At 38.7% G+C, this 21,475-nt stretch overlaps 1 long non-coding RNA gene across 1 annotated transcript in view; it reads right to left on the reverse strand.

Moving 5' to 3' along the window:
• Positions 1-7,703: 7,703 nt before the first annotated feature.
• The window catches only part of LOC118024737, an 86,993-nt gene continuing 73,221 nt past the window's right edge, over positions 7,704-21,475 (reverse strand). Inside the window, exons 2-3 of the long non-coding RNA XR_004683193.1 lie at positions 8,021-8,181; positions 7,704-7,941 (exon numbers count right to left, since the gene is read on the reverse strand). This is a non-coding gene — a long non-coding RNA (uncharacterized LOC118024737). The remainder of the gene's footprint in view (positions 7,942-8,020; positions 8,182-21,475) is intronic.

Here is a 21,475-nt window from a genome sequence, read left to right on the forward strand (position 1 = left end):
AGATGTTGAACCAACCTTGCAGCCAAGGGATAAATCCCACTTGGTCGTGGTGAATAATCCTTTTAATGTACTGTTGGATTCTATTGGCTAGTATTTTGGTGAGAATTTTTACATCCATGTTCATCAAGGATATTGATCTGTAGTTCTTTTTGATGGGGTCTTTGGTTTGGGGATCAAGGTTATGGTGGCCTCATAAAACGACTTTGGAATTTTTCCTTCCATTTCTATTTTTTGGAAAAGTTTCAGAAGAATAGGTATTAATTGTTCTTGAAATGTTTGGTAGAATTCCCCTGGGAAGCCATCTGGCCCTGGGCTCTTTTCGTTGGGGATTTTTGATGACTGCTTCAATTTCCTTAGTGGTTATAGGTCTGTTCAGGTTTTCTATTTCTTCCCGGTTCAGTTTTGGTAGTTGATACATCTCTAGGAATGAATCCATTTCGTCCAGATTATATAATTTGCTGGCATAGAGTTGCTCATAGTATGTTCTTATAATTGTTTGTATTTCTTTGGGGCTGGTTGTGATCTCTCCTCTTTCATTCATGGTTTTGTTGATAATGGTTTTGTTCTTTTTGATAAGTCTGGCCAGGGGTGTATCAATCTTGTCAATTCTTTCAAAGAACCAGCTCCTAATTTCGTTGATCTGTTTTACTGTTCTTTTGGTTTCTATTTCATTGATTTATGCTCTGATCTTTATTATTTCTCTTCTCCTGCTGGGTTTAGGCTTTATTTGCTGTTCTTTCTCCAGCTCCTTTAGGTGTAAGGTTAGGTTGTGTACTTGAAAACTTTCTTGTTTATTGAGAAAGGCTTGTATTGCTATATACTTGCCACTTAGGACTGCCTTTGATGCATCCCAAACATTTTGAACAGCTGTGTTTCCATTTTCATTGGTTTCCATGAATTTTTTAAATTCTTCTTTAATTTCCTGGTTGACCCATTCATTCTTCAGTAGGAAGCTCTTTAGCCTCCATGTATTTGAGTACTTTCCGACTTTCTTCTTGTGATTGAGTTCTACTTTCAAAGCATTGTGGTCTGAAAATAGGCAGGGAATGATCCCAATCTTTTGGTACTGGCTGAGACCTGAGTTGTGACCTAGGATGTGATCTATTCTGGAGAATGTTCCATGGGCACTAGAGAAGAATGTGTATTCTGTTGCTTTGGGATGGAATGTTCTGAATATATCTGTGAAGTCCATTTGGTCCAGTGTGTCATTTAAAGTCTTTATTTCCCTGTTGATCTTTTGCTTAGATGATCTGTCCATTTCAGTGAGGGGGGGTGTTAAAGTCCCCCACTATTTTTGTATTGTTGTCAATGTGTTTCTTTGCTTTTGTTATTAATTGCCTTATATAATTGGCTGCTCCCATGTTAGGGGCATAGATATTTACAGTTGTTAGATCTTCCTGTTGGATAGACCCTTTAAGTAGGATATAGTGTCCTTCCTCATCTCTTATTACAGTCTTTGGTTTAAAATCTAATTTGCCTGATATAAGGATTGCCACCCCAGCTTTCTTTTGGTGTCCACTAACATGGTAAATGGTTTTCCACCTCCTCATTTTCAATCTGGGGGTGTCTTTGGGTCTAAAATGAGTCTCTTGCAGACAGCATATCGATGGGTCTTGTTTTTTAATCCAATCTGATAGCCTGTGTCTTTTGATTGGGGCATTTAGCCCATTTACATTCAGGATAACTACTGAAAGATATGAATTTAGCGCTATTGTTTTGTCTGTAAGGTGACTGTTACTGTATATTGTCTGTGTTCCTTTCTGGTCTATGTTGCTTTTAGGGTCTCTCTTTGCTTAGAGGACCCCTTTCAAGATTTCTTGTAGGGCTGGTTTTGTGTTTGCAAATTCTTTTAGTTTTTGTTTGTCCTGGAAGCTTTTTATCTCTCCTTCTATTTTCAATGACAAGCTGGATACAGTAGTCTTGCCTGCGTATTTTTCTCATTTAGTGCTCTGAACATATCATGCCAGTCCTTTCTGACCTGCCAGGTCTCTGTGGTTAGGTCCGATGCCAGTCTAATGTTTCTACCATTATAGGTTACAGATCTCTTCTCCTGAGCTGCTTTCAGGATTTTCTCTTTGTCTCTGAGACTCATAAGTTTTACGTTTAGATGTTGGGGTGTTGACCTATTTTTATTGATTTTGAGAGGGGTTCTCTGTGCCTCCTGGATTTTGATGCCTGTTTCCTTCCCCAAATTAGGGAAGTTCTCTGCTATAATTTGCTCCAATATACCTTCTGCCCCTCTCTCTCTTTCTTCTTCTTCTGGGATCCCAATTATTCTAATACTGTTTTGTCTTATGGTATCACTTATCTCTCAAATTCTGCCCTCATGATCCAGTAGTTATTTATCTCTCTTTTTCTCAGCTTCTTTATTTCCATCATTTGGTCTTCTATATATCACTAATTCTCTCTTCTGCCTCATTTATCCTAGCAGTTAGAGCCTCCATTTTTTATTGCACCTCATTAATAGCCTTTTTGACTTCGACTTGGTTAGATTTTAGTTCTTTCTTTTATTTCTCCAGAAAGGGTTTCTCTAATATCTTCCATGCTTTTTTCAAGCCCAGCTTGTATCTTTAAAATCATCATTCTGAACTCTAGTTCTGACATCTTACTAATACTGTATTGATTACATCCCTGGCAGTTGGTATTGCCTCTTGTTTTTTTTATTGAGGTGATTTTTTCCATCTTGTCATTTTTTCCAGAGGAGAATAACTGAATGAGAGAACAAAATGCTGTAGGGTAACAACGACCCCAGAAAAATATATGCTGAACAAGTCAGAAGAGACCTGAAACCAGGGGAAAAGAAAGGGAAAGAAAGAAAAAAGAAAAAAAAATGAATATGATCAAATATGATCAGGCTGGTGAATAGATCAGTGCCACACCCTAGATTTTGGGCATAGTTTAGTCTTTTAGAAGAAAGTGCCTCCCAAAATTTTAAAGAATGAAAAGCTTCTATATGTACAAAAATAAGGGTAAATACGATGAAGGGATGGAATATAACTGTAAAGATGAAAATTATAAAAGATTTTATAAAAGGAATTGATAAGTTGGTTGAAAAAAGAAGAGAAATAAAAAAAGAGAGAGAATGTGATCAGGCAGGAGACTAGAACAAAGCCCTACACTAGACATCTAGGGTATATTTTGGTCTGTTCAAGAAACTGTATCCTAAAATTTTAAAGAGAAAACTTACATATATATACCAAAAAGAAGGTTAACTACTATGAAGGAATAGAATGACTCTAAAAATGAAAAATAAAAAGGATTTTTAAAAAAGGGATTGATAAGATGTTCGTTGAAAAGGGGAAAAAGAAAAATTAAAATTTTTTTTTCTTTTTCTATTTTTTTAAAAAATTAACTTTGAAAGACTAAAGAATCAGGGGAATAAAAGCCATGAATTCTATGTGCAGTATTCCCCTAGCGCTGGAGTTCTGCCATTCTCATTGATCGGTAAACTTGGGTCTTGGCTGGCTGTTCTCGCTGATCTTCTGGGGAGGGGCCTGTTGCCGTGGTTCCCAAATGTCTTAGCCTGGACCAGGCAAGGGCGGGGCAATTCCGCCTCTGGCAAAGTAATCTGCTCGGGTTTGCTCTCGGGAGCTTTTGTTCCCTGCAAGCTTTCAAGGATGAGACTGAAAATGGCAGCCTCCCAATATCCACGCCTCAGTGTGCCCCCAGAGAAAAGCAGTCAATCACTCCCGTCTCCCTGGTCCCCAGCCGCACTCCGTGCTTACCCGGCCTGTGACCGAGCATTTCTATCTCTGGCACCCGACTCGGTGTGGAGTCTCCAAACCCAGCAGATTCCTGCGGTGCGCTCCCATGCTGCTCCTCCCAGGGAAGGAAGGTGAGTCTCCCCAGATCCGCTGCTTGTGGGGTCCCTGCTGGAGGAGCAGCGGCCCGACTGTGCCGCGGATCACGGTTTATGGCCACCCCGAGCTGAGAGCCCGCGCCTGGGCTCCGCCTCTGCAGCCGGCTTCCCTGCTCCGTTGCCTGGGAGCTCTGCCACACTCAGGCACCCCCGGGTTTCTGTGACCCCGAGGGTCCTGAGACCACACTGTCCCGGAGGGTTCCACCCCCCGCTTAGCCACCAGAGTGACGTCCCTCGGCGGAGCAGACTTTTAAAAGTTCCGATTTTGTGCTCCGCGGCTCTATCACTTGCCAGAAGCGGCCGACGGAGGCCCCTCCCCCGCCGTCTATCCTCCCGAATATCGCCTCGGATTCACTTCTCCGCACGTCCTACCTTCCAGAAAGTGGTCGCTTTTCTGTTCAGAGAGTTGCTGCTATTCTTTTCTTCGATCTCCTGTTGAGTTCGTAGGTGTTCAGAATGGTTTGATCCCTATCCAGCTGAATTCCTGGGACCAGATGAAATTTAGGTCTACTCCTCCACCATCTTGCCAGGAGTGGGCTTCTTACATCCTTTTTAAAGTCAGTAATTACCCATTGGGGGAAATTGGACCTAAATTTAAGTCTCACCTCTTTGGGTCTCTCTCTTGGATTCTAACTTGTCACTACCTTTTTGATTTTCTCATGTCTCCAAGGCATATTTTTATAATATATTTTGTCTAATTTTTCAGTATTTTTTGGATGGCAATATGACTGACACAAATTACTTGGTCTGTTAATATTCTGGATATAATCCTAATGTTTAAATATTCACTATCAAATATATGTTATCTCAAAATAATGATCTGGTGTGTGTTAACATTTTGTCACATTTCAAGGAAAAAAATATTACAGGAGCAAAATGTTGCCATAATTAACAAGGAGAGTAAAAGTTCTTAATTTTATGAATGAAAAATTATTGAAAACTTTTAGATAGTTCAAAAATAGAGAAATAATTTGACATTTAATACAAACAATAAGAGAATTAGGTATTAGTTCAAAATAATATATAGTTTTCCCTAACAGAAGTCTTTAAGGTACAATTAATATTATAAGAAAAAGTAAAAGAAATTAGAATATATCCTAACTTAATACATAATTTTTGATGTATCAGCTTTCAAAAATTAAATTATATATGTATATATATTTTAAATTATTTAATTGAATTAAGGCCAGGAGTCATGAAAAATCCCTTTTTGGGAATTCTTAACATCTGGCGAGTATGAATTAATAGCAGAATGTCAAATTTGCTACCTTCAAGTTTCAAAGGGAGAAATAGTTCCAATTGCATGTGCAACCAGATCCTTTATAAATTATCTTTGATCCATGTATCTTAAAGACTATAAAGAATATGAAATAAAGATGAGTGTTAAAGCAAATTACCTTTCCTAAAAATTCATGTTCCTAATGAATCCAAAGCTGAAAAGTGAACATCTATTTAGAATCACAAATGTGCTGTATAACGATTATAGAAAGAATCTAGCTGTTGCCAGCTGAGAAACTGTTGTCCTTACACTGTAACACCAAACCAACAAAATTTGACCACTACAATTTTAATACTAAAAGTTCAGTAATAAAATTTGTGGTAATACTTAAGATTTGTTCCTGTATCCTAAAAGTTCATTCTATGATGGAAATAGTGAGTTTCAGCTGACTATTGTTTTTAAAATTTAGCCATCTGGCATTTGGCTAAAAAGCACATTCAGTTGTATGTCAAAATACATATTCACATGTTAAACCAATTTCCCTTACATCTTCTATTTATATAGTATATGTTGGTAGTGCTTAACTTTAGATTGTGGTCCACTGCTGTTAAAATATTGATTCAGGATCATAAAGACCTAGAGGACGAGGAATCCAATAATCTGGGCCTTAATCTGAGTATACTATTATGAACTTAATGTGTACCCCTAAAATTCATATGTTGAAATCTTAACTCCCAGTGTGATCATATTAGGATGTAGGGCTTTTGGGAGGTGATTTGGTCATGAGGGTAGAGTTCCCAGGAATATGATTAGTGGCCTTAAAAAGAGAACCCAGAGAGCTTTCTCATTCTTTCTATGTTATGTTTTCACCAGACACCAAATCTGCCAGTGCCTTCATCTTGGACTTACCAGCTTCCAGAACTGTGAGAAGTTTCTTGACAAGCCACCCACTCTCTGGTATTTTTTATAGCAGCCCAACAGTCTAAGACACTAACTAATGAGAATCAGAGTCATCTATTTTTTAATATGGAAAAGTGAGGCATGTGTGTGTGACATATGCATGCCTTAGGGTGTTTAGTGCAGTCTCAACACTTAGGGCTAGATATTTCATCTCAGTGACCATTCGTAGCTGGAACATGAGCATAGCCCATAGACCAGGTAATTAGAGGCTCTAGGACAGGATTATAAACCCTGAGAAAGTGACACAAATATTCAGGGGCACTTGAAAAAGTATTACTGGTAGCAGCATTTGCATTAAGAATGCAGCTATTGAGGGGTTGGGAATATGGTAGATGGTGGCAGCCTAGTTTATGTTGATATTCAGAGACTGAAAAACAGACAAGGCAACTGGATAACAAAACTAAAATCCTACAGGCAATCTATTTAAAAAAGAAAAATAGGTGGGCACCTGGGTGGCTCAGTCAGTTAAGTGTCTGCCTTCGGCTTAGGTCATGATCCCAGAGTCCTGGGATCGAGTCCTGAATCAGGCTCCCTGCTCAGTGGGGAGTCTGCTTCTCCTTCTATCCCCCACCCCTGCTTGTGATCTCTCTCTCAAGTGCTATCTCTCAAAAAAAAAAAAAAAAAAAATAGGTGATGAGACATCCCCTAAACTCCAAATTACAATGGGTAAAGACAAACTAGCAATAACCATTTGATCTGCACAGTGACCATCTCTGCAGATGAGAAAGCAGAGGGAAGTAACAAGGCATCTAATGGACCTGAGAACAGCAGAATCTCAAAAAGAACAAGTATTCACTAGAAAGCATAGAGGGCCAATTTAAGAACAGCAGCTGGCAGGGTTTTGTCCAGTCTAATAGCGGATGAATACAAAGATTATACAGCAAATACTAAAGGAACTAGAAGAGTCTATATCCTCTAAACATTAGACTCCCTTTCAGGTAAGAGCCTTGCACTTTGAAGAAACTGTTAGGAGTCGAATCAAAATTGAGCAGAAATGTAACAAAAAGAGGTCTAGATAAAAGTTGGGGAGGAGAACAAAGCCACTATCTTAGAAAGCAAGCCATCATATTTTTGAATACTCCAGGAAAACAAGAGAAGAGAAATTTCTGTGAGTTATAATAGCTACCCTGAACCACATCTTCTAAAACCTTAGGAAAACTAATTTCATGTAAAATGAGCAATAGAGAAGTACCAAAGTCAAATTTTATTTTAAAATGGTCATAAGAGAAAAGAGAATAATAAACAGAATACCATTTTTACAGATAATGAAAGCACCTAAAAAAGTCTTGCTCAAAGAACACATCAAAACAGTAAATATCTATATTGAAAAGCACTAATAGACATTAAGAAACAGATACAAGACATTAGCAACAACATAAGTCAGAATTAGAAAAACTCGGGTGCCTGGGTGGCTCAGTTGGTTAAGCGACTGCCTTCAGCTCAGGTCTTGATCCTGGAGTCCCAGGATCGAGTCCCACATCAGGTTCCCTGCTTAGCAGGGAGTCTGCTTCTCCCTCTGACACTCCCCCCTCCTGTGCTCTCTATTTCTCTCCCTCATTCTCTCTCTCAAATAAATAAATAAATAAAAATCTAAAAAAAAAAAAAAAAAGAATTAGAAAAACTCATAAAGCAGGTAATAGAACTCAAGAAGTATTTCCAAAAATTTTAAAAATTACTTTACACATTAAGATATGATAGCCAGCCTCCAGTGACCCTTGTCTCCTAATATTTAAACCTTTTTATATTTTTTTACATTGACACAGGACTGATCAGTAGAGTACCATGGAAGTGATGGCATGTGATCTTTGAGGCTAGGTCATAAAATGCAGTGCATGTTCCATTTGCCTTCTTGGATCTCCTGATCTGGGAGAAGCCATCTTCCATATGGTGAGTTCATTTAGCCCTATGGAAAGGCCAAAAAGGAGAGCTGAGGCCTCCTACCAATAGCTCGCACCAACTCTCCAGCCACAAGTGTTACTTACCTTGAAGGTGCGTCTTTTAGCCTTCAGTCAAGTCTTCAGATGACCACAACCATTTTAAGTCTCTGAGTCAGAAATGGTGAGAGTGTTTATTGTTGTTCTAAGTCATTCAGTTTTGTTGTAGTTTGTTATGCAGCAGCAGCAGCAGAGAACAAATACAAAGACTAAATTATAAAGAACATAAGACAAACAAAACAAAAGGAAATTTTTGAAAAATCAGTAATAAAAATATTCAAAGAGGTAACATATATGGAAAATAGGCACACATACAAAAATACAACTTATAGGTGATAGGAGACTCTGAAAAGGTAAACCAAAATAAGAGAATAGAAACAAATATTAAATTATAATTTTAAAAATGCATTACATTAAAAAAGATTTGATTGCATATCAAAATTGTACCATATTCTTGAGGATATTTGAATGACCAATACCAAATTATAAAATAGTAAAATTTTAGACATTAAAGAAATATAAAACCCCCAGGTATCTAAGCAAGACATGACTTATAAAGGAAATAAAATTATACAGTAATGTTCTATACCTGAAGAAAATAGAATAACATTTTATTTTAATATAAGAGATATTAAGTAGAGAAAATATGAGCCAAAGATTTTATATCCAGCTAAACTGACTTTCAAGTGTAAAGGTGTAAACTACATCATGCAAGTACTCAGGGAGATTTACTCCCATGAGCCATTCCTTAGGAACTTACTAGAATACATGCTTCAATCAACCAAAAAGAAAGACTTAAGTTGAGTATGAATTGTAAGCATTAAACATGGTTACCTTCAAGTTGAGATTAAAGGACAAAAATATAGTAAGGGAGGGCTATAGGCTCAGTTAAATAGATACAATATGATTATCTTTAAAAAATATAAATTGGTGAATAGAACATATGCAAAAACATTCATATTTTTTAGTATTTAAAATAGCAGTAGTATTGTTACTGTGGACTGTGTTACATGTAATTTGGGTACGTAAATGATAGTTATGTGATATTCTAATGTCACTGTCCCTTGTGTCCCTTGAGAAACAGGAGTTTTCGTTGTGGAAGAAAAGAGAGAATGTAGTATAGAAGGGATTAATTTAAACAACAGCAGCATGTTGCACTATATTGAAAGTATGCAAGCAGCAAAATCCAGACACTGAGAAACTCTACAGGTCAAATGGACCCACTTCTTCAACAAAGAAATCTTAAGGAAAATAGAGATGAAGAGGGAACCTGTAAACAGAAACTCATACATACATATTTTATTTATTTTTATTTTTTTCAACTAAATTTTTTTTTTAATTTAAATTCAGTTAGCCAACATATAGTACATCATCATTAGTTTCTGAGGCAGTGTTCAATGATTCGTTAGTTGTGTATAACACCCAGTGCTCATCACATTATGTATGTATTTTATTTTATTTTTTTTTTTAAGATTTTATTTATTTATTTGACAGAGAAAGACACAATGAGAGAGGGAACACAACGGGGAGTGGGAGAGGGAGAAGCAGACTCCCTGCCGAGCAGGGAGCCCGATGCGGGACTCGATCCAGGGACTCCAGGATCTTGACCTGAGCCGAAGGCAGTCGCTTAACCAACTGAGCCACCCAGGCGCCCTATGTATGTATTTTAAAATGAGAAAAACCAAACTATAGTGTCTAGAAATGCACATTTAGGTGAAATTTTAAAGAAATTCATGAAAATGATTAATATAAAATGAAGTAGTGATGATATTTGAAAGGGTGAGTGGATTGAGACACAGAGGGAAGGAGGAACACTGGGGGGATTTCTAGGAATGGAGGTGAGGTATTCACCTTATAACTCTTTATGCTATACATTTGTTTTGTGTCACTTTCCCTCTGTTTTAATTTAAAATTAAATGGGAGTAAATAAGAATTCTGTGGCCACAGCACTGAGAATTCCCAAGTTAGAATGCCCAATGTACTATCACCTTAGAATCTTAATTGCTTTCTTTTGCCAAGTCTAGTTTCTCAGATTTTCTATAGACTCATTGAACTATCTGATCTTGTTCCAATTAAACATATATTGAAAAAGCTAGACAATTTGACCTTTAAAGTTTCCCACATTCTGGATTTTGTTTGTTGTATACTTATAACACAACATGTTTTTCTGCCCTCTGTGTGTATAATACGTATATGTGTGTATATGTATGCATAAGTATATATGCATAAATACATATATTCAATAGAAATTACTTCCTGTTAAATGTTGATTGATAAAATTGGGAAAGCATGGGCAAGTCACTTAATCTTCCTCAGTCTTATTTTCCTCATTTATGTAATGGACTAATAATATTTACCTGGATTTTTGTCAGGATAAAATTAGTAATTAAGTAAATTAGATAGTAAAATCCACAATACTCAGTTCTCAGTAAATAATTAACATCCTTGCCTTTCATTACTGACTTGCAAAGGGAAGAGTAAAAGATGATGTGCTGAGCTTCAAGTCTAGGTGATTGGGAGATTGACAGAATGGCTGATTACACTGGAGTACCAATGAAGAGAAGTCAGGTTGTGGACAAAATGAATTATGTGTTGCTCATATGAAATCCACATCTTGACAACTATTCAGCAGTTGATTATCTTAAGAAAATTCTAACCTCAGATAGAGTGCAGATTGTAGTTCTTCTGAGGTGTCATGTCTGTGCTATTAATCAAGATTTCGAACATCTCCAATGCAAATGCTCAGATTCAGTCCTATCTCTCTTGTCAGCCCAAGGGGAATTAATTAAAGTGCTTTCTGTGGGTTCATTAACCCACCAATTAACCATAAAAGTTTGATTTGGGTATTTACTATTCCATAATTAGTCAAACATAACAGGCAAGAAGCGGACTGGATAACAGAGAAATTCAGCTCGTGAGTATTCTTTGCCAATTGGACCTGTATGAGTGACAACAGAAAGGATCAATGATAGCCAATCAGGACTTTCTGCCTCTGCCTCTCTCGTCACCATACATGACTCAATCACTGCATAATATTCTATCCAACCACTTTTCAGGTGTGGCTGGGTGAAAAATAATAGTTAATAGTGAATAAGCCAGGCCCCAAATCTCCTGAGATTTAAAAGAACAATTGAATAAATGATCATAAATATCAAGTACTTAGATAAGAATACATATTACTGTTATGCTAATTTTCCCCTAAAGTTTTAGCATCTATTGAGTATCCTTGCCTGAGTCCATTATTATATTGGGATATACAAAGTGTTGGTTTCCTATGCTAATATTCCTTCTACATGTATTAGCCACGTCTTGGTTATCTACTGCTATATTACAAACCATACCAAAACGGAATGGCTTAAAACAACTACTTTATTATCTGTCATGATTTTGTTCATTGACAGGGATCAATTGGGTGGTTCTTTAGCTTCACATGATATTGAGTATAGTCATGTAGGAGTTGGATTTAACTGGGACTTCCAAGATGGCTGACTTACATGGCTGGCAGTTAGAGTTGGCTATTGGCTGGCAATTCAGTGGAGGCTATTGATCAGTGTCCCAAAATTTAGCATCTCCTTGTGGGTTTGGATTCTCACTGCATGGTGATTGGGTTCTGAGAGGGAACATGATCATGCCAGATCCAGTGTTCTAAGAATAAGGAAACAGAAGCTTTCCTACCTTCTTAAAGTTTAGACCCAGAATCGTCACTATATCCCTTCTACCACATGTATCCAGCCCAGATTCACTATCCCACCTCTAAGTGGAGAAAGTAACAAATAATTTAATCTTTAATCCATCAAAACTGGCAAACTTCTATTAAAAAAAAATTTAAAACCTGTCCTTCTTTATCCTTTAGGTGGTGGTGGGAGCACATTACTGTATATTCATACATACATTTTTATTCATTATGTTATAATCTGTTGCCATCATGATTAATTTGAGACTTTAATTATCCAAATTTGGCCAGCTAAATCCCCTTCACACCAACTTCTATAAGCACATGTTCTTTTGACATGACTTCATTAATATGTGAGCCCTTTCTTGCTCTGGCATAAAAGGATACTTTTATTCTAGGCTCAACCTGTATTTTTCCTGAAATTAGCAATTTCTCCAAGGAATTCTGATACTGGAAGTGAGAAATGATATTTAGAAATGAATAACTAAGAAACAGGTGTGCTAACTGGTTTTTACAGTATCATCCTTCCTACTTTCTTATTTGTGTGAGAGAGAGACAGCATGAAGCGGGGGGGTGGGGGGGCAGGGAGCAGAGGGTGAGGGAGAAGACTCCCTGCTGACCAGGGAACTTGACAAAGGGATGGATCCCAGACCCTGGGACTATGACCTGAGCCAAAGGCAGACACTTAACCAACTGAGCCACTCAGCCTTCCCTTTTCCTACTTTCTTTTAATCATGAGTCCCTATTAATACTTCTAATCCAAATTCAAAACCTTCTGCCATTCCTTATTTGTATTTCGTTTCTCGAATAGTGAGAAAATGGGTTCAAAAATGTTTCTACAAATAATACATTTTCTCATTTGCTTTGTCCTACAGTGACCTACAATAATACAAAACAATTTAACAATTACCAAGCCAAAACCACTAACAAGAAAACCCACAAAATGGAGTCCAAAATTTTTCAGTATTTTTGTCCTGGGAACATATTCCACTAAGGGAGTACAATCAGAACACTGTGTTTAATATGTATTTGAATAAATTATTTTATCTGCATGGTTATATATCTTTTTGCTGGATGGCCTGACATTATGTATTTCCTGATATGATGCTATAGAAAGTAGGTAACATCACCTTTGTGGAACTTCAGAATTTTTTTTTAATTTGAACTTAATCATGAGAAAATTAAAAAATCCAGAATATGGAAGCTTTCAAGTGAACTCCTCAAATTATTCTATCTCATAAAGAACAGAAGGAGGCAGTAAGAAGGCTCTTAATACCCTGAGATAGGGAGTGCAGTGCATAATCCTTGATTGGATCTTGGGTTTAAAAAATAGTTATAACATATATTTGGGGAGTAACTGTAGGAGTTTAATAATGAATTATACCTTTAATGATAGTATTAAATTACTGTTATTTTCTTATCTATAGCAATGATGTTTTGTGTAGGAGAATGCTCTTACTCTTGGGATCCACAAACAAATCAAATTTCACAATGTCTGCTACATTTTTAGATGGTCTGAGCAAAGGGGAAGTGTTTGTATCTGTAAGTATCATTCACTTACACACACACACATATACATGTATTTGCAGACCAGGAATATAAATGGTGACTCCCAAACTAAAATATTAAATTATAGAAGCCCTACTAGACAGCATAAGCTTAAAAAGACTTCCACAGCTTTGTACACTACAAGTCAGTATTTCCCCAAAATGGGTCAGCACACCAACTGCCCAGAGAATCATTCATAGGCTTGTGTTCAGTGTGGATGTCTGGATCCCATGCCAGATAATGCGTGGACATTGGCCCTGGAATTTGTATTTTGTCAAATGGTCTAAATGTTCTTTATTAATATCAAAATATCCAGAATAGTAGTAGTGAGGACAGCTTGGCTATTTAATAAATTACAATTGGATTAATTAAACTAAAGCTGTGAATCAAGTAAGGCACTCCCTTGACAATTTTAATGGCTCCTCTTGGAATAAAGAAAAGCACTAGGATGTTAAGCCTAGAAATTTAAGATTCTGTGTCAAGAGTCCTCAGTTCTTTCAAATTTTATGTCATTTGTCTCTGCCTGCGCACTACATACAGCCTCCCTAGTACTCCACTTTGGGCTAAGCACATTACCTTTCAGTCATACTGACTATTCATTGCTACTATAGCATATTTGGAAGTTTTTTCTTTTGTGATTTTGTTCCTACTTTCACCTCCCTATGCAATACTTTCGTTCACACCAACTCCCACCCTCTACCCCAGTCTGTCTAAATCTCCCCCAAATTTCCATACTCTTTAAGATTTTATTTATTTATTTGAGAGAGAGTGAGAGACAGCACGAGTGGGGTGAGGAGCAGAGGGAGAAACAGACTCCCTGCTGAGCAAGTACCCCCCCCACACACACACACACACTGTGGGGCTCGATCCCAGGACCCTGGGATCATGACCTGAGCCAAAGGCAGAGGCTTAGCCGACTGAGCCACCCATGCTTTAACTCTCTTTAAATGTCAGCTCAGTCTAATATTCCTACTCTATATTCCATCAGCACTTTGTACTTCTACTAAAGCATGTATGCCTTGTATAAGAATCACTTATGGGGGCACCTGGGTGGTTCAGTCGTTAAGCGTCTGCCTTCGGCTCAGGTCATGATCCCAGGGTCCTGGGATCGAGCCCTGCATCGGGCTCCCTGCTCCGCGGGAAGCCTGCTTCTCCCTCTCCCACTCCCCCTGCTTGTGCTCCCTCTCTCGCTGTGTCTCTCTCTGTCAAATAAATAAATAAAATCTTAAAAAAAAAAAAAAAAAGAATCACTTATGGCATGCACCTGTATGAATATGTATCTGTAAGAGTCCCTAGAAGATTAGTCTAGGATTTTTAATCCCCAGCTTATCTAACATGTCATTTTATTTATGGCAAAAAAAATTAATACTTGCTTGTTGACTATAATAAAAATGTCTAATGTTTTCCCACCTTTTATGTACCATTCTACTAAGCTTGCAGTTCACTACAAAAATTTAAAGGGCTTCTTAAGAGATACCTATTCTTTTACTTTTCAAAATAAGTAAATGGCTAGTTTGTAACAGAAATAGTATTTGTTGTTACACAGCCATTACTTCTACTATAAGCTACTAGGACCTTGATTTTTCATCAAGATTGAAGTAGGGTACTATTGTAGACCTTAGGATAGGAGAAGGACATGATTTATGTTTTAAAAGGATCACTCTGGCTGTTCTGTTGAGAACAGGCTGAAGACTGTTTCTTCTAAGAGGAAACAAGGCACTAAGCAAAGACAGCAAAGGAGACTAAAACAAAGCAAGTGCTGAAGTAGGAAAACCAGTCAGGGAACTACTGAAATAACCCGGGATTAAGATGATGGTGTCTTGAACCTGGGGTGTTAACGTTAAAAGTATTGGGCAGAATGTTAAAAGTATTGTTTGGGTTCTGAATATACTCTGAAGGAGGCATCAATAGGATTTCCTGGTGAACCGGATGCAGTGTATGTAACAAAGAAAGCGGTCAATTTAAAGATTTTGAACTAGGGGCGCTCGGGTGGCTCAGCCAGTTAAGCATCTGCCTTCGACTCAGGTCATGATCCCAGGATCCTGGGATGGAGCCCCGCATCAGGCTCCCTGCTCGGCAGGAGGCCTGCTTCTCCCTCTCCCACTCCCCCTGCTTGTGTTCCCTCTCTCGCTGTGTCTCTCTCTGTCAAATAAATAAAATCTTTAAAAAAAAACAAAAATAAGGATTTTTGAACTAGATAACTGAGTGATGGACTGGCCATCAATCGAAATAGGAAAAACAGTAGATGGAACAGGTTTGTGTATGAGGGAGGAGATAACCTCAGAGTTCAGTTTTGACATGTTAAATTAGACATGTTAAATGTTATATCTAAGGTCCTTGAATATATGGGTACAGAGTTTAAGAGAGAGGCCTTGGCTGGAGATAAATTTGGAAGTCAGGGAGAGAGGGTGGATACAGAGGAAGAACTGCAAAAGGGACTAAGAAGGAGCAATCATGAGTGATGTAGGGGGAGAAACAGAAGAGTATGGCAACTGGAAGCCAAGTGAGAACAGTACAGTAAGGAAGAAGTGATCTATCATGATGACTTCTGCTGGAAATAAAAGCCTGATTGAAGAGTGTTTAGAAGGTGGCTCAGTAGGTTAAGCGTCTGCCTTTGCCTCAGGTCATGATCCCAGGGTCTTGGGATCGAGTCCTGAGTGGGGCTCTTTGCCCAGCAGAGAGTCTGCTTCTCCCTCCACCCACCCCCTCGTGCTCTCTCGTTCTAAAATAAATAAATAAAATCTTTTTTAAAAACCCAAAAAACAAAAGGTGTCCTATTCTGTTACGCCACCCTTAAAAAAAAAAGTGTTTAAAAGAAAACAGAAGAGAGGTGCCTGGGTGGCTCAGTCGTTAAGCGTCTGCCTTCGGCTCAGGTCATGATCCCAGGGTCCTGGGATCGAGCCCCGCATCAGCGGGAAGCCTGCTTCTCCCTCTCCCACTCCCCCAGCTTGTGTTCCTGCTCTTGCTATGTCTCTCTGTCAAATAAATAAATAAAATCTTTAAAAAAAATAAAAAAATAAAACAGAAGAGGAAATTGAGATACTGGATCCTTTGAAGAATTTTGCTATACAAGGGAACACAGAAATGAGGTGGTAGATGGCAGGGGAAGTGAAAATAAGAAGTTTTCACTTGGGGATTTTTTTAAAAGTGGGAGAATTATGTACCAAAAGGAATGCCACTTTCTAGTAAAGAGAAACACCGTAGGAGAAATGGAGACTTCTAGAGACAAGTTCTTGAGGAGAGTGTAAAGAGCTGGGCTCCAGGGCATAGGTGGGAGGCTGGTGTTCGGGGGGAGCAGGTTTGGCTCCTCTTGGTTAACAGTACCACAGATTAAATGTCTGTGTCCTCTCAAAATTCCTCTGTTGAAGCCCTAATCCCTAATGTGATGGTATTTGGAGGTGGGGTCTTTGGGAAGTAACTAGATCATGAGTGTAGAACCCCCAGGATGGGATTAGTGCCAAGATTAGGAGAGATGCAAGGGAGCTAATCTCTCTGTCTCTGCCATGTGAGGATACAGCAAGACTTCCCTCTGCAAACTAGAAGAAAAAGTTTTCACTGGGAACAAAATCCGCCAACACCTTGATCTTGGACTTCCCAGCCTCCAAAAGGGTGAGAAGTAAGTTTCTGCTGTTTAAACCTCCCAGTCGGGGGGCTCCTGGGTGGCTCAGTCATTAAGCATCTGCCTTCGGCTCAGGTCATGATGCCAGGGTCCTGGGATCGAGCCCTGCATTGGGCTCCCTGTTCCGCGGGAAGCCTGCTTCTCCCTCTCCCACTCCCCCTGCTTGTGTTCCTGCTCTCTCTGTCAAATAAACAAATAAATCTTTTTAAATAAATAAACAAACAAACAAACCTCCCAGTCGGTGGGGTTTTATTACAGCAGCCCCAGCTAAGACAGCAGGAAGACAAGGTGATGCAACCACTGGAGAAAAGGTGAAAGGAGAGTCACCAAGGGTAGAGGAGCCACACTGAGGTCTGGAAATAGTAAGGGAGTTAGCCAAAGGACCTGAGTCAGTCTCGAGAAAATTCTGTTCCAGGGACTGAATTTAGGAGTTAAAGCTTCAGAGTTCTCTAGAGTCTTCAATCTGGAAAGCTCTATTATAGCTGCGTGGTTCTAACAGCTTCCGGAGTGTTTCTGATACCTTAAATGTGAAAGATGCTCTACCTCCCCTTAGAGCTTTAAAGGACCTCTGTTGGTATCTCCTGTTTTCCAAGAATCTATTAACAGAACCTGGAAACCTGTAGGATTAGATACTAGGCTCCAGGTCTCTTTTCTCTAAAACTCATTTGCACATGTCAGTAGGGGGGAGAACCTTCACCCCTGAAGCACCAATATCACCAAGTGATATAAATAGCAAGATGAACAATGAACCAGAGCAATCCCTGAAGAAGACACAGCCTGGCTATTAACTAGGGAAGGCAGAACTCAGTTGTACTCTTTAAGATAATAAATGATCTCAGAGCTCATCTCTCTCACTGATCAAGTATTGGACAAAGATTCAATTACAAATTGGATTTCATATAACAAATGGGTAAATGACAGCATGGATTCAGAGAGAGCAAAGAGTAAGCCATTTCTGTTGAGGCATGAGTTGATATTCAGCCAGAAGGCAGGTTCAACAAGTAAGAAACATGTTTCAGGGCTTCTGGGGGGTGTCATTTGAAGTTCTTTAAGTTTATCAAGCTCAGCAGCATTAATTAAACTTAATTAAAGTTAGCACATTAAAAATTAAATGCTTGCAGTTTGTAGGGCTATTTTGTTTTTTATAAAATTAAATATCCCTATACAGAGTGATCTTCTACTATAACTTACCCTGAAGAACTTTCTCTGCAGTTACTGCCATGGTAAACACTACTGGGAGATAATGCCCATTGAGAACACCTGCACTGATGCACATTTCTTAGGTCATATTAAGAAATGCTTGACCACGCTGTGAATTGTGCAAGACTGTGGAATCTCAGATCTGTACCTCTGAAACAAATAATGCAATATATGTTAAGAAAAAAAAAAGAAGAAGAAGAAGGTAGCGGGAGGGGAAGAATGAAGGGGGGGAAATCGGAGGGGTAGAGGAACCATGAGAGACGATGGACTCTGAAAAACAAACAGGGTTCTAGAGGGGAGGGGGGTGGGAGGATGGGTTAGCCTGGTGGTGGGTATTGAGGAGGGCACATTGTGCATGGAGCACTGGGTGTTATGCACAAACAATGAATCATGGAACACTTCATCTAAAACTAATGATGTAATGTATGGAGATTAACATAAGAATTTAAAAAAAAGTTGAAAAAAGGAAAAAAAAAAAAAAGAAATGCTTGACCAATTTAAGTTCTTAAACAAAAAGAAAAGGGAAATAAATAAATTTGGGCCTAAAGACCAGAGCTGAAATACCTAGCTCTGAGATTTATTTGGGCTATCATTTGGAACAAGTAATTTAATTTTTCTAACCTTAGTTTCTGCTCCACAAGGATAATAATTCCAGCCCTTGCATTGTTATTTTCAAGGATTTAATAAGATAAAGTATATAAATCACCTAACCTTGTCTGGGAAGCTATAGATATTTAACAGATATTTGTTGAACCTGAGAATGACAGCATGAAAATATCCCAATGGAAAAGCTGAGAGGTATACTATTATGTAAGAAATTGACAAGCAAAAAGGGTGGGGGGAGTTTCCTGATTTTATGTATTTAAATGTGTGTACTTCTGGTAGCTGCCTCCATTCCAGAACCTAATATTTTCTTCAAGCTTGGGTTAAACCCAACCTTCCCTAGTCCTTTGCCAAAATTCCCCTAATTCAAAGCCTCCAGCTATTTAAAAAAAAAAAAAAAAAAAAAAGCCATTCACCATCATTAAGAGTTGTAGGCACTTATGCAAACATGTTGTTTGGAGGGTGGTTTGTTTAGGAACATGTGTGAAGAAGTCATGTGGGAGAGAAAGAGTAAGACATTATTTTACGGTTCCATCCCTGAATTTACTCAAAAGGAAATCACTTTGCCTGGGTAATTGCAATGCTTGCTAAGAAACAGGATTGGCTATTACAGTAGATACTATTTCTCTTTTATGCCACAACATACAAAGTCATGTCATATGAACTAATAACTCCATGTTAGCTGGAGTAAAACTGGTAGCCAAAAAAAGAGGGGCACATATTGATAAAGGTGTCACTTCCAGATGATAAAAGATCCACCCAACTGTGAAATACAAACCAGTGGCCCACTCTGTTCTTGCTACTCTCATCCCCAGCAATATTAGCATCAGTTTTTTGACACACGGTACTTTGACTGCCAAGTCAGAAAGCATGCTGGAAAATTGAGCCCAGGGCCTGCCCTGCCCTTCCCAATTATGTTCAAATCCTCATTGGTCAAATCCATTGTTGGAATTGAGAATTTCCGGGAGAAATGCTAAAGTATGAATTCACCTCAGTTCATGCATAATGCTCTTGCATGTAGTTTGGGACAAGGGTCAGAAGCAAGGAATAAAAACATTTGAGCGGGAGAAACTTCCATTTAGACATTGCATTACTTTCCTACGGCTGCTGCTGGACACATCACCACAGACTGGGTGACTTAACAATAGCACAGATTTGGGGTGCCTGAGTAGCTCAGTCAGTTAAGCATCCAACTCTTGGTTTTGGCTCAGGTCATGATCTCAGGGTCCTGGGATAGAGCCCCATGTCAGTTCCATGCTCAGTGTGGAGTCTGCTTGTCCCTCTCCATCTCTCTCTAATAAATAAATCTTAAAAACCCACAAATTTATTCTCTCACAGTTGTGGTGGCCAGAAATCTATAGTCAAGGTGCCAGTAGGGTTCCTTCCAAAGGTTCCAGTGGAGAACCCTTCCTTGACTTTCCCAGCTCCTGGTGACTATAGTCACTGTGGCTCTGTCTTCACATGGTCTTCTCCCTCTGGGGCTCTCTTCTAAGTCCACATTTCACTGAATTTAGGCCCCATCTAATTAATCCAAGATGATCTCAAGATCTTTAATCACATCTGCAAAGATCCTATTTCCAAATAAGGTTGTGTTCACAGTACCAGGGCTTAGAATTTGGACATAGCATTTTGGAGTCATTACTCAACCCACTGCAAACATTAAAATTTCCCTTGGCTGGGTGCAACAGAAGTGAATTCAGTCACTGACCAGAAGATCTGTGAATAGCCTTTAGACACCTCAGAGCCAGGATGGCTCAAAACAAACCACCTCCTCCTCCACCCACAGAGTGGCGTAGTCAAAAACCTCTTCGTTCCCTTTGAATACAGCAAAACCACTACGGCATAAGCTGGTAGCAGCCTATGAGCAACCTTTGCCACCTATTTGTCCCTTTATCCTTTTCTCCACCATCCAAAAAGAAAAAAAAGTACCTTTTAAATTGATACTCTCACTTGCTTCCCTATTTTCAAAATTACATCAGTTGTATATCCTCATTCTTATTAGTGATTTTGCTATCCTTGCAGCAATATTAGCATCAGTTTTTTGACACAGGGTACTCAAGTGAAATATTTTTCCCCAAATCACCACATAAATAACAGCCTATTTGGAAACAAAATGTTGTATGTCTTACGTAATGCCTAGCTGATAAAAGTCATTGCCTAAGTTGAAATCAGAAGAAACCTCTAAAGTTGCTGTTTGGCTGGAATAAAGAAACAGCAAGGTGTTTTGAAAATATCATAGACCCGGGGCGCCTGGGTGGCTCAGTTGGTTAAGCGACTGCCTTCGGCTCAGGTCATGATCCTGGAGTCCCGGGATCGAGTCCCGCATCGGGCTCCCTGCTCGGCGGGGAGTCTGCTTCTCCCTCTGATCCTCCCCCTTTTCATGCTCTCTCTCTCTCATTCTCTCTCTCAAATAAATAAATAAAATCTTTAAAAAAAAGAAAATATCATAGACCCAGAGTTAGGCATTTCTGAAATCCAATGCTTTTCTATGTATTACCTGCATAATCCCAGATATGGTTCTCCTCCCTACTAATTCATTTATTTTCTCATTTATCAAATGAAGTTGTTTCATACTTCATAGTGTTGTTGTGAGGGTTACAAAAAAGGCAGTGTCTGGCATATAGCAGGTTATATAGCTATAATTTTCCTAAAGGATTCTTTTGGAGTTCTATATAATAACTGTCATGGGAATTATCATTCTATCTGAAAATCTAAATTTTAAGGTGTTCTCAAAAAATCAATAGAATTATTTGTAAAGGCCACTTTTCTTCTTGGCATTTCTGTAGTTTTGCCAATTTGGAGACACATGTACTGGTCTGCCATTTTCACTTGCTAGCAATGGATTCTTAGGCCACCACTC

This window comes from Mirounga leonina, unplaced genomic scaffold (genome assembly GCF_011800145.1).
Source record: "Mirounga leonina isolate KUSES-001 unplaced genomic scaffold, KU_Mleo_1.0 Mir_200, whole genome shotgun sequence".
Lineage (NCBI taxonomy): Eukaryota > Metazoa > Chordata > Mammalia > Carnivora > Phocidae > Mirounga > Mirounga leonina.